At 46.2% G+C, this 9,439-nt stretch overlaps 1 protein-coding gene across 1 annotated transcript in view; it reads left to right on the top strand.

The window, feature by feature from the left end:
* The first annotated feature begins 5,142 nt into the window (after positions 1–5,142).
* Rassf4 (Ras association domain family member 4) overlaps positions 5,143–9,439 on the top strand; it is a 35,658-nt gene continuing 31,361 nt past the window's right edge. Inside the window, exon 1 of the mRNA XM_027947915.3 lies at positions 5,143–5,267. The gene's annotated coding sequence lies outside the window, so the exon portion shown is untranslated. The remainder of the gene's footprint in view (positions 5,268–9,439) is intronic.

Raw genomic sequence — 9,439 nt, 5'->3', positions numbered from 1 at the left:
GAAATGAAAATGACCCCTGCATCCTGGTAATGGGTCAATATATCAGTAAATGACCATCTCAGAAATAGTTAACATGTCAGTAAATGCCCCCTTCCCTGTCACCACTAGTAATGTTCAATATGCCCATTTACCAACAAAATGTACTAAAAATGCCCTCTTAGAGCATGTCCCTGTACTGTTGATTTTTCATGTATAAACAGGCCTATCTGAGATGTAGCTGTGGGTTCCTCTCCAATGCCTGCACACTACCCTTTCTTTCAGAGTATATACTTTTTTCCTTCTCTTAACAAATTTGGTCTGAGCCTCACTTTGATCCATCCTCTGGTTCTTTTTTTGTTACAAGATTAAGGACCCTAACGGCCCAAACTGAGGTCTATTTTCCTTTGTGGAGTCCTTCTCAGGACCCTTATCCTGTAGACAATCACACTAACTTCTTTTAAAATTACTTTTAAAAAAAAATCATTTGTTCTAAATTTTATGTCCGTGTGATGTTCCCTAGAAGTTTCTGTGTTAATGCAGGAATGTGCAGAGGTAAAACCATTACATTATGAGATCGGTAACCTAACCAGTAGGTTGTGAAACTATTCGATTATGAAAACTGTACCCTAATTGATGGATTAATTCATTTGATGGATGAATAATCTGAATGGATTATCTGGGTGGTAACTGCAGGTAGTGAGGCATGGCGGGAAGGAGATCAGTGGGGGCACGCCTTGGGGATTACATCTTGCCCCCTGGCTCCTCTTTCTCTGCTTCCTGGCTGCCACGAGCAGCACAGCTTTTGCCTGCCTTGCCCTTCTGTCATGTCCACCTCACCTGGAACCCAGAGCGATGGAGTCAGCTGTCCATGGACTGAACCTCTGAAACTGTGAGCTAAAATAAACTTTTTCTCCTCTTCGTTGCTCTTGTCAGGTATTTATGTCACTGTGATGAAAAGCTGACTAATACGGTTGGAGACAGTGAAGGGAAAGAATCATATAAAGTCATCCAAAAAGGCCTCAGGCAAGCAATCGTTCATTTTAATTCAAAATTCTACTTACTGTTTTCAGGGATTACACTTGAAAAATGACTCTCCTTATTAATTCTATTTACATTAAAGTATATGAGCTTATATTCAAAACCCACAAATCTAAAGTACAATCTTAACACTGTGATCGCACCCAGGTGTTTTCATTACTTTTTCCGGAAGCACTGGAGGGAGGAAGGTAATTTCTCAGTCACCCTGAGCAGCACCTTGCTGCCCAGATGCAAACTAGGGCAAAGAAGCCTGCCTCCAGGGTGGCCTTACATGACAGTCCCTGTGGCTTCTTTAAGCTTTTCTACTTGCAAATCAAACATAAATTCATTCTTTGTGGCTCATTAACAAAACATCAAACAGTGGGTGTTTCCATTTGGCTTTTTATGGATCTTACAAAGTCAGTCTGAACTGTTCACAAAGCAATGCCATTTTCTAAAGACTTCTGGTGTCAGATTGCTATAAAGAATAAGACAGCCCGAGATCAATATGATACCCTGTCCCTTAGTGGATTCCCAAAAGCCTCCTTTATTGGGGTAACACCATAGGGTAAGGAGTCCTGCAGAAACTTCTGTGCCACCTCAGCACTCCTGAGTATCCGTGACAGGTAGTTGTTGTCCTACTCTCATTCCTGATGGCACAAATACAACCACACCACATAGGGCCACCAGGGTGCAAACCCTGCATCTACCATGTTACTTGCTTGTCATTTTGGATGAAGTATGGAGCCTCCCTGAGTCTGTTTTCTTTCCTGACCCTGGCAACAAGGGGGGAAAATCAATCACATAACAAATATTGATGAAATACTTTGTAGTCTAGGCAGTCAGTGTTTAAGAAAACACAGTGCCCTCCCTCCAAAGAGCTTTCAACTAAGAAGTCAGACAGCATACTAGAGAGGGGTATGTGTGGGTCAGGAAATGGGTATGTTAGGGAGGGGGCCAGGAATACCTCAGAGAGAAGGTGATTTGTGAGTCAAGACCAGAAGGAGCTGAGGAATTCAGTCTTGCAGACATCTGGGGCAATCGCCTTCCATGGTGAAGGAACAGCAAATGCAAAGTCCCTGAAGCAGGAACAGTCCTGGTATGTGAGAGGAACAGCATGACTAGGGCAGAAAGGAGAGAAGTAAACGGAGATGAGATCAGAGAAGCCATAAAGAACACAAGATCATCTAGGCAAGAAGTTGACAAACTATGGCTCATGTGTCACATGTGTTATGCCATCTGTTTTTGTAAACAGTTTTTGTTTTTTTTTTAGGTGTGGTGCAGATATTCTATAATGTTAATACAAACCCAAATCTTTTTATCTTTATAAGCCACCAACCTCAGGACATGGACGACGTGTTGTTTCATGATCTCAAAATGGTTGCCAATGTTCCAAACATTACACATTGTATTTATATTTGAGACAGAAAAGCAGGGCAGGTGACATCTGTTCTTCTACCAGGAAAGCAAAAGATGTCTTCATCTACTGCCCCTGGCCAGCACGGGCAGCTAAACTAAAGGTCACTTGAGTGAATTTCCTAAGGTATCAGATAAAACACAGACACACAGTTTACCTTTAATTCAAGCCCTGGGTCAGCTCCTCTGCCCTCAGCCTCAAGCTCCCCAAACGGAGAGTGAGAAAGAGAGAGAGCTAGCACGTTCGGGAGTAGTCTTCTATTGGGGGGACTCTGATTCTTAAAAATTTCCATCCAAAAAAGGTCAAGAGGGGCAGGGTTACAAGGACAGGTAAGGTAACTCAATCCCTGGGGATGTAGGAAGACATGCCCACACACATGAAGACACATTTGGCAACATTTTTAGGACTCTCAAGATCGGGGCCACCATCTACAGCCACTTTGATGCGGCCAGACCACTGGAAGTGACCAACAGAGCCTCAACTAATCAGGAGAGGAAAATGCTGGTCACATGACTTGGGGCCCTCCCACATTCATCCTCCATCAAATCCTCTCTCTCCCACATAATTTCCCCCCCTCTCTTAGCCCAGAAGTAGATGTTATGGCACTGCTAGCTTCAAAGGAAGCTGACTGAGATGGATTTTTTTCATTCTTTTGACTGTGATACACAGTGAGAAACACATTTTATGTCACAGCCTAATACACACAATTGAAACACAAATGACACAAGCCAAGTTTTATGAAACACAACTTACAATGCGTGCTGTATACTGATATTTTCTCATCTATTCTTTTAAGTATGAGTCTCAACATCCACTTGATTAATCTCATGACCCATTATCAGGTTATATGTATAGTATAAAAAATGCAAGCAATCTTGATCCATTGCTAGGGCCTGGCATGTTGCTGCTCCAAACAAAGTGATTTCTCTCCTTTCTTTCTCTTTTTTTTCCTTCCCTTTTATTTTCCTTCCTTCCTTCCTTTTTTTCATTTTTTCTTTTCCAAAGGAGAAGGGAATGATTAAGAGTACTCACAGTATCTATAGCATTCATCATAAGTGAGGGGAGTGGCAGAGAAGGTTCTATGGAATACTGAAAAGCAAGGTGACCCCTCCTTCTGAAAGAATAGAGGATCCTGCTATGGATCATGTGAAATGCAAGTAGAAACACCCACTGCCTGGCAGACTCACAGAATTGCAAGATCCCTAACACAGTGTCTGACATACAATGGGTGCACAGGACACATGGGTTTGCTTCCCAAGCTAAATCACCACTCCAGGCTAGAAGAGCATTAACTGTGACAATGAATCATGCTCAAGTGCTGGGAAACCTTAGGGAAACCAAATATCTCCTGGATGTTCTCTTTACTTTTCCTATTGGAAATTAATTAATTTTGGGGATCTAATGCTCAGAAGTTGAGAGGTTGAATTTTATGTGTTGGTTTTAAAAACCTTTAAGAAGCATCCAATTATTGTTCTCAGCTTTAATGTGTCTGACTTCTGGGTTGTAGAAGGACAAATGTCAGCAACCACAGGGAACCCTGGACCCGGTAGAGGATGGGTCATTCTTCAAGAATACAAGCAAAGTAGAGATGGGGGAACTCCTCAATTGATCATCTTTAGTGCCTTCACATTTTTTATGTAAGAAAACAGGCCCAGAAGCGTTGCAACATGGGCAGGATCACGGAGGGAGGCAGTAGATGGCATAATCTCTTTGCTCCCAATCCAGCAGTCCTAACAACCATTAACACAGCCCCACTGAACTGAGGTCCTGGGACCCATTGACTCAAATCCCAAGTTGAATGTGACACATATACACCTGCATTTTTTAGAAGATCTCTATCAGATTTTAAAATGGTCCTGTGAACCTGGAAAAATTAGGAAACACAGACTGAGCAAAACTAAAATGACTTATGTTGAGGCTGAGGCCAAAAAGTTCGGAGGTCAGGACTTGGAATGATGAGATAAAACAGAAACTGCTAACCATAAGATACGCTCCCAATCCTGCCAACCCTCACCACAGAAACAGTGAATTCTTTCACTTTCCCTGAATGGCCTGTGGTTTTTCTGTCCTTTCTGCTTCAATGCCTGTAAAGATTAACTTTTTCCTTTCTTTTCCTTTCCTTTCTTTTTTTCATAGAATGAGAGTTATTACATGATACAAAAGTTATTGAACAGGCCATGCCAAGCAAATCGCCAGACTGCATACAGGTGCCCCTTGCACAATAAATAACAAAGGCTCGAGTGTTTATTGATAAGTCCCCCCTCCACTCCCCGCCCCACACCATCCCAAGAGGCAAAAGTAATAGCGGCGCCTGCGCAGCGGCCTTTGTTGTAAACCAAAGGGTCCACATCATCCAAGGGTCCACATTATGCAAGGGTCCCCTAGACGCTGTCAGCAGACCCGGTTCTTTGGGGCCAGGTCGAGCTGCTTTTCTTCGCGCATCCTGGAACGCCCTCGGGGACCACAGATTCGGGTCTCGCGGCGCGCCAACCGGTAGTCCGAGGACACCCGGCAATCAGTACGCAGACGTCCCAAACCTTCCCCATCCACCCTCCGGCACCGCCAGGCGCCAGGTCTCCGCGGGTGCCCAGGGCGGAGCGGGGCGGTGCACAAGAACGGTCCCATCGGCCAGTGAGAGGTAAGGGGCTAGTCCAGGACGGGAGGGGAGGGAAGGATGGGGAGGTGCCATTGGCTGGATAGGGGTAAGGGCGGGGCGAGGGGCGGGCCGGGTCCCAGTGCAGCAGAGCCGGTGGACCGCAGGCGCTGCGGGCTCAGCTCCCATGCGGGCGCAGCTCTGGTTGGAGGCTGGGACACGGCTCTGGCAGTGGCTTCTGGATGGAGCGATGACTGGACGGTGAGTGATGCCCGGGCAGGAGTGTTAGTGGGCGTCCATGGAGCACCACACCCCCGAGCCCCGGGCTGTCACCCGGCAGATGCGCTGGAGCCTGGGCACTTGTGCCCTTTGACCGCTGCGCGCGGAGTCTCCTCCCACTGCCAGCCTGGCGCATTGCGGGCTTCGGGCCCAAAGCTTTCAATGGGCACTGTGCCTGGCACCTCCTTCAAGAGGAAGTCACTTTAGGAGCTAAGATATTAGCATGATAGGTGAGTGCGGTCTCAGGCTTCACCTGTGCCCACCTCAACCCTCACCTCAGTCAGTCTCCTAGAAGAATAGATCCTAGAGTTGGGAAGAGAGCTTCAGAGCACTTTTGCACAACTCTCTGATTTCACAGATGGAAAACCGAGACCAAAATATAGGCAGAAAGAGGGGCTTGTCTCACAATCGCTATTTGTGGAGGGTTCGCCTTCTACTAGACTCTGTGCTAAGGGTTTCAACACAATATACCGCACACTCTGCGGCATTGTGATATTGACACTTTCATTATCCCCATTTTCAGATGAAAAACTGAGGCTTAAAGAATTACAGAAGTGTCTACCCTTACTCAGAAGAGCCAGTGGTAGAGCAGGAATTTAAACTCAGGGCTGGCTGTGCCTTCAGGCCTCCTTCACCCCACCCCCTGGCTTTGAAGCTTATACAACCTGCTTCCCTGCTCTTCCTGTGTCTGAACCTACATTGCTGAAGGATGCCTTAATGTTATCATGAGTCTGGCATAACCCTGACAAGGGAGGCCTCCTCTCATACCAGGCCAGTGCCAGGCCAGCCAGCACTTTATTAAAACTCAGTAAGCAGAGATTTAGAAACCCTATTTCACATGGGAATTAAATGAGGTCATGCAGCAAATGAGGCCTGGGATTCTGGAATTCAAACCCAAACAGGTTAGACTCCAAAGTTTGCCACCACAGTGGCAGAAGGGACCCTCACTGTCTTCACTATACTTAGCTGTGTCAATCAAAATCTGTTGTCAGAAATGATGAAAACAAAAACTGAAAGTGAATACTGTAACCAACAGGTAAATGCAAGTCTGCAGACCTCCTGATCCTCTGTGTAGTTCCTGGGCTACTGTCACTGGGACTGGAGGTTCTAGGGAAAAGAAAGGAGTATGCAGAGGAGAGAGGGAGAGAAGAGAAGATGAAACACATTGCAAATAGGTGAAAAAGTTGCTGGCTATAAGTTGTAATGGGGTGCATTTCACCACTTTGTCAGTGTATGATCAGTTTGTCTTTATTAGTTCTAGTCATAATTCTGTGTGTAGTGTGGTGTTTCCAGACTTGTCATTGAAAGTAAGGTTGATGCACAGATTAAAGTGTCCATCTGAACCCCAGGAGCCTCTAGTGGTGGGGGGACCTGGAGGTAGAGAACAGAATTAAGGTTCAGTATCACCTTGGGTCAGGGCCACCTGGATCATGGCAGATAAAAAGCATGAACAGAACTTGGGTGTGTGTCATTTTATTAATGCAAAGCCTCAGATGGCCTCTGTGAGGCCATCTGAGGCTTTGCAGCCCTGGGGATCTGATTCTGGTTTCATGAGTACACTCAGTCTATTTCCTCACTCATAGTCACTTCTGCAAGAAGATAACTCTCATCCTCTTTGAATTTTACATTCCCATTTCCAGAGCCTTATTGTTTCTCTGGAGCCCCTAGAACTCCTGACTCCCAATGTCAACAGTGATGTTAATGGGAGCTTCTGTTTATTATAGATGAGTCCATACTATGCCCATCTGAAAGGTCTCATTTGCCTTCATAAAATTCATCTAGAATTATAATTATTTGATAAATGAGAAACCAGAGAGGTTCAGAGGGGGAAGGGAACTTGCCAGGGGTCATACAGCCAGAGAAACACAGAACAGAGCTTTGAGCTCAGCGCATTACAAAGGTTGAGAGGTTATCTTCTCACAGAGTACACTGAAGAAAATATTTTGAAATTGTTTTAAAGTAAATTAACATCAAGTAGGAAGTGGGTGCACTTCCCAAAATGTCTGTAGTTTTCTCATTTCTGCTAAAGGGGAACTTCGAGTTTCCTAGGTCTCCTTTTCTGTGTCCAGCCTCCTTCCCCAGCATGTACAACTGATGGAAATCTCTTAAACTCCCTCTCCTTGACTTGCCTGGCCTTGGAGAACACAGATGGGATGTCACAGAGCCCAGGAATACCCTGCTTGGAAGAGTCCTGAAGACATTCTAGTCCAGCTACCACTAAACTCTGGCAAGATCCAGGCCCCAGAGATGCACTGCCTACTGAGGTCATATACCAAGATTGATGCCACTGCAAAACATACCCATCTCTCTGATGCTCCTCTGCCTCCTCTTTTTCTTGCTGTGACACATTTCAGTACAGATTCTCAGCCTGGGATCTAGGGACTCTAGGGATACATGAAAGCAGTCTCCCTGGCCCTTCTTCAATAGTGTGCAAGTTTAGTGTATATGTGTGCACACGTACACTCATGCAGTTTTCTGAGGAGAGTGTGGTAAGTTTTCAAGAGACTCATAAGGACTCCATGAGCCAAAAAATTCTGAGATCCACTGTGCCTCCCAGGGAACCATTCCCAGCAGCTTCCTGTGGTACACAGCCTGGGGCAGAGGTAGCACGGGTAGGACAGCTATGGAGATTGCCCAGGGCAGCCAGGCTGCAAGCACTTGTTGGCAAGAGCTTAGAGGGTCTGCCCTTCTGCTCTGCACCCCTGGCCCCAGACAGTTGGGATGTTGTCTAGCTACCATACTAAGTACCTTAATACTAAGCTATTTCTGGGAGGATCTTTCTTTCCACAGATCCCCTGTTCTATAGACAGGAGGTAAACCTTATTTGTGGTGGCGGACACAGAGCCAGGGAATTTGGGTATAAAGTATTAAGAAGGGACAGTAAGATTGGAAATGGCTTTCTTATTCCAGATTGCTGTGACTTGCAAACAAGGGCAGAAAACAGAACCCAGCCCTGGGAGTCTGGGGGAGGGCCATCAGGAAGCATTAGGAGGATGGCCAGTCTGCTGTATGCATGGGGGACAAAAATCAGGCTCTTCAGAGAAAGGGGAGGTCCAGGAATCTGAATGGGCTCAGGGAAACCCTTCAGGGGAAGCCTAGGACTGTGGAGGGTTAGGGATCCAATAGAGAAGAGCTGGTTTGGTCAGCCCAGAGTGGAGGGAGCAATGGCTGCGTCTGCCTCTCCTGCACTTCCCAGGCTTCTGTCACTTCCATCGGACTGTGTGCTGCATCCTCTAGCGCTTCCCAGCTGGCGCAACTGGAGCTGGGTCAGGAGGCTGAACCAGAGGTGGGTGATGGTAGGGGTGGAGAGAAAGGGAGGGGGGACATTGAAACTGAACAGCAGGAGAGAACAGCAGCTGCACAGTCACTGCCCGCTGTCCACACTTGAACAGCTGACTTTTTTTTAGCAAAATCTGTTGCTAAGGGGCAGCCTGCTGTCCAGCCAGACCCCCTTAGAGGCAGCTGGCTTCTTCCCGTGGCGAACCTCCTGCCATTTGCTGGCTAACAGGTGCAGGGAGGACCCTTTTAAAGATTCATTGTTTTCAGGGCCTCCCTGCTGCCCTGGATGATGTTTGAAAGTTGTGGCCAGGGCTGCAGAGGAGCAGAGGACTCAGGCTTCCCAGGAATGCAGGGTAGAACAGCCTGTACCCAGTTGTGCCCCACCATCTGGCCTCCTTTCCTGTGCTTCCCAGGTCACTTTCTTTATTACCTGTTTGATTTTAATCATGCTCAAGTGAGAAAATAAGAGCCGTGATGTCATAAAATGTTAGAACAGAGGTAACCAAGATTTAAACAGGTAATCAAGAGGTAATCCACTTAGATTTCACTGGTGCTAGCTTTGAATCTTTTAATTTGGATGTATTATCCATATTGCCAAGAGAGGATCCCAACACCTATGCAAAGAAGGCAGTATATAATCTTACTGTAAGAGGCTTTCAAGTGCACACAGTTTAGTTTCCTGAAAATCCTACTTCATTTGGCTCCTTTTTCTTCTTTTACAATTGACCTGTAGAAATTGGGCCCCAATGTTTCCCTGAAGAATCATAGGGTCACCTTCTTCTGTAATAACTAGCCCCAAGACTTCAAAAAAAGAAAAGAGGGCCCAGGCTCCGTAGTTGTAAAGGCCTCCCTGGCCTTTGTCCCTCCATAGCAGG

Source organism: Marmota flaviventris, chromosome 4, assembly GCF_047511675.1.
Source record: "Marmota flaviventris isolate mMarFla1 chromosome 4, mMarFla1.hap1, whole genome shotgun sequence".
Classification (NCBI taxonomy): Eukaryota; Metazoa; Chordata; class Mammalia; order Rodentia; family Sciuridae; genus Marmota; species Marmota flaviventris.
This window is presented reverse-complemented; position numbering and strand designations above follow the sequence as displayed.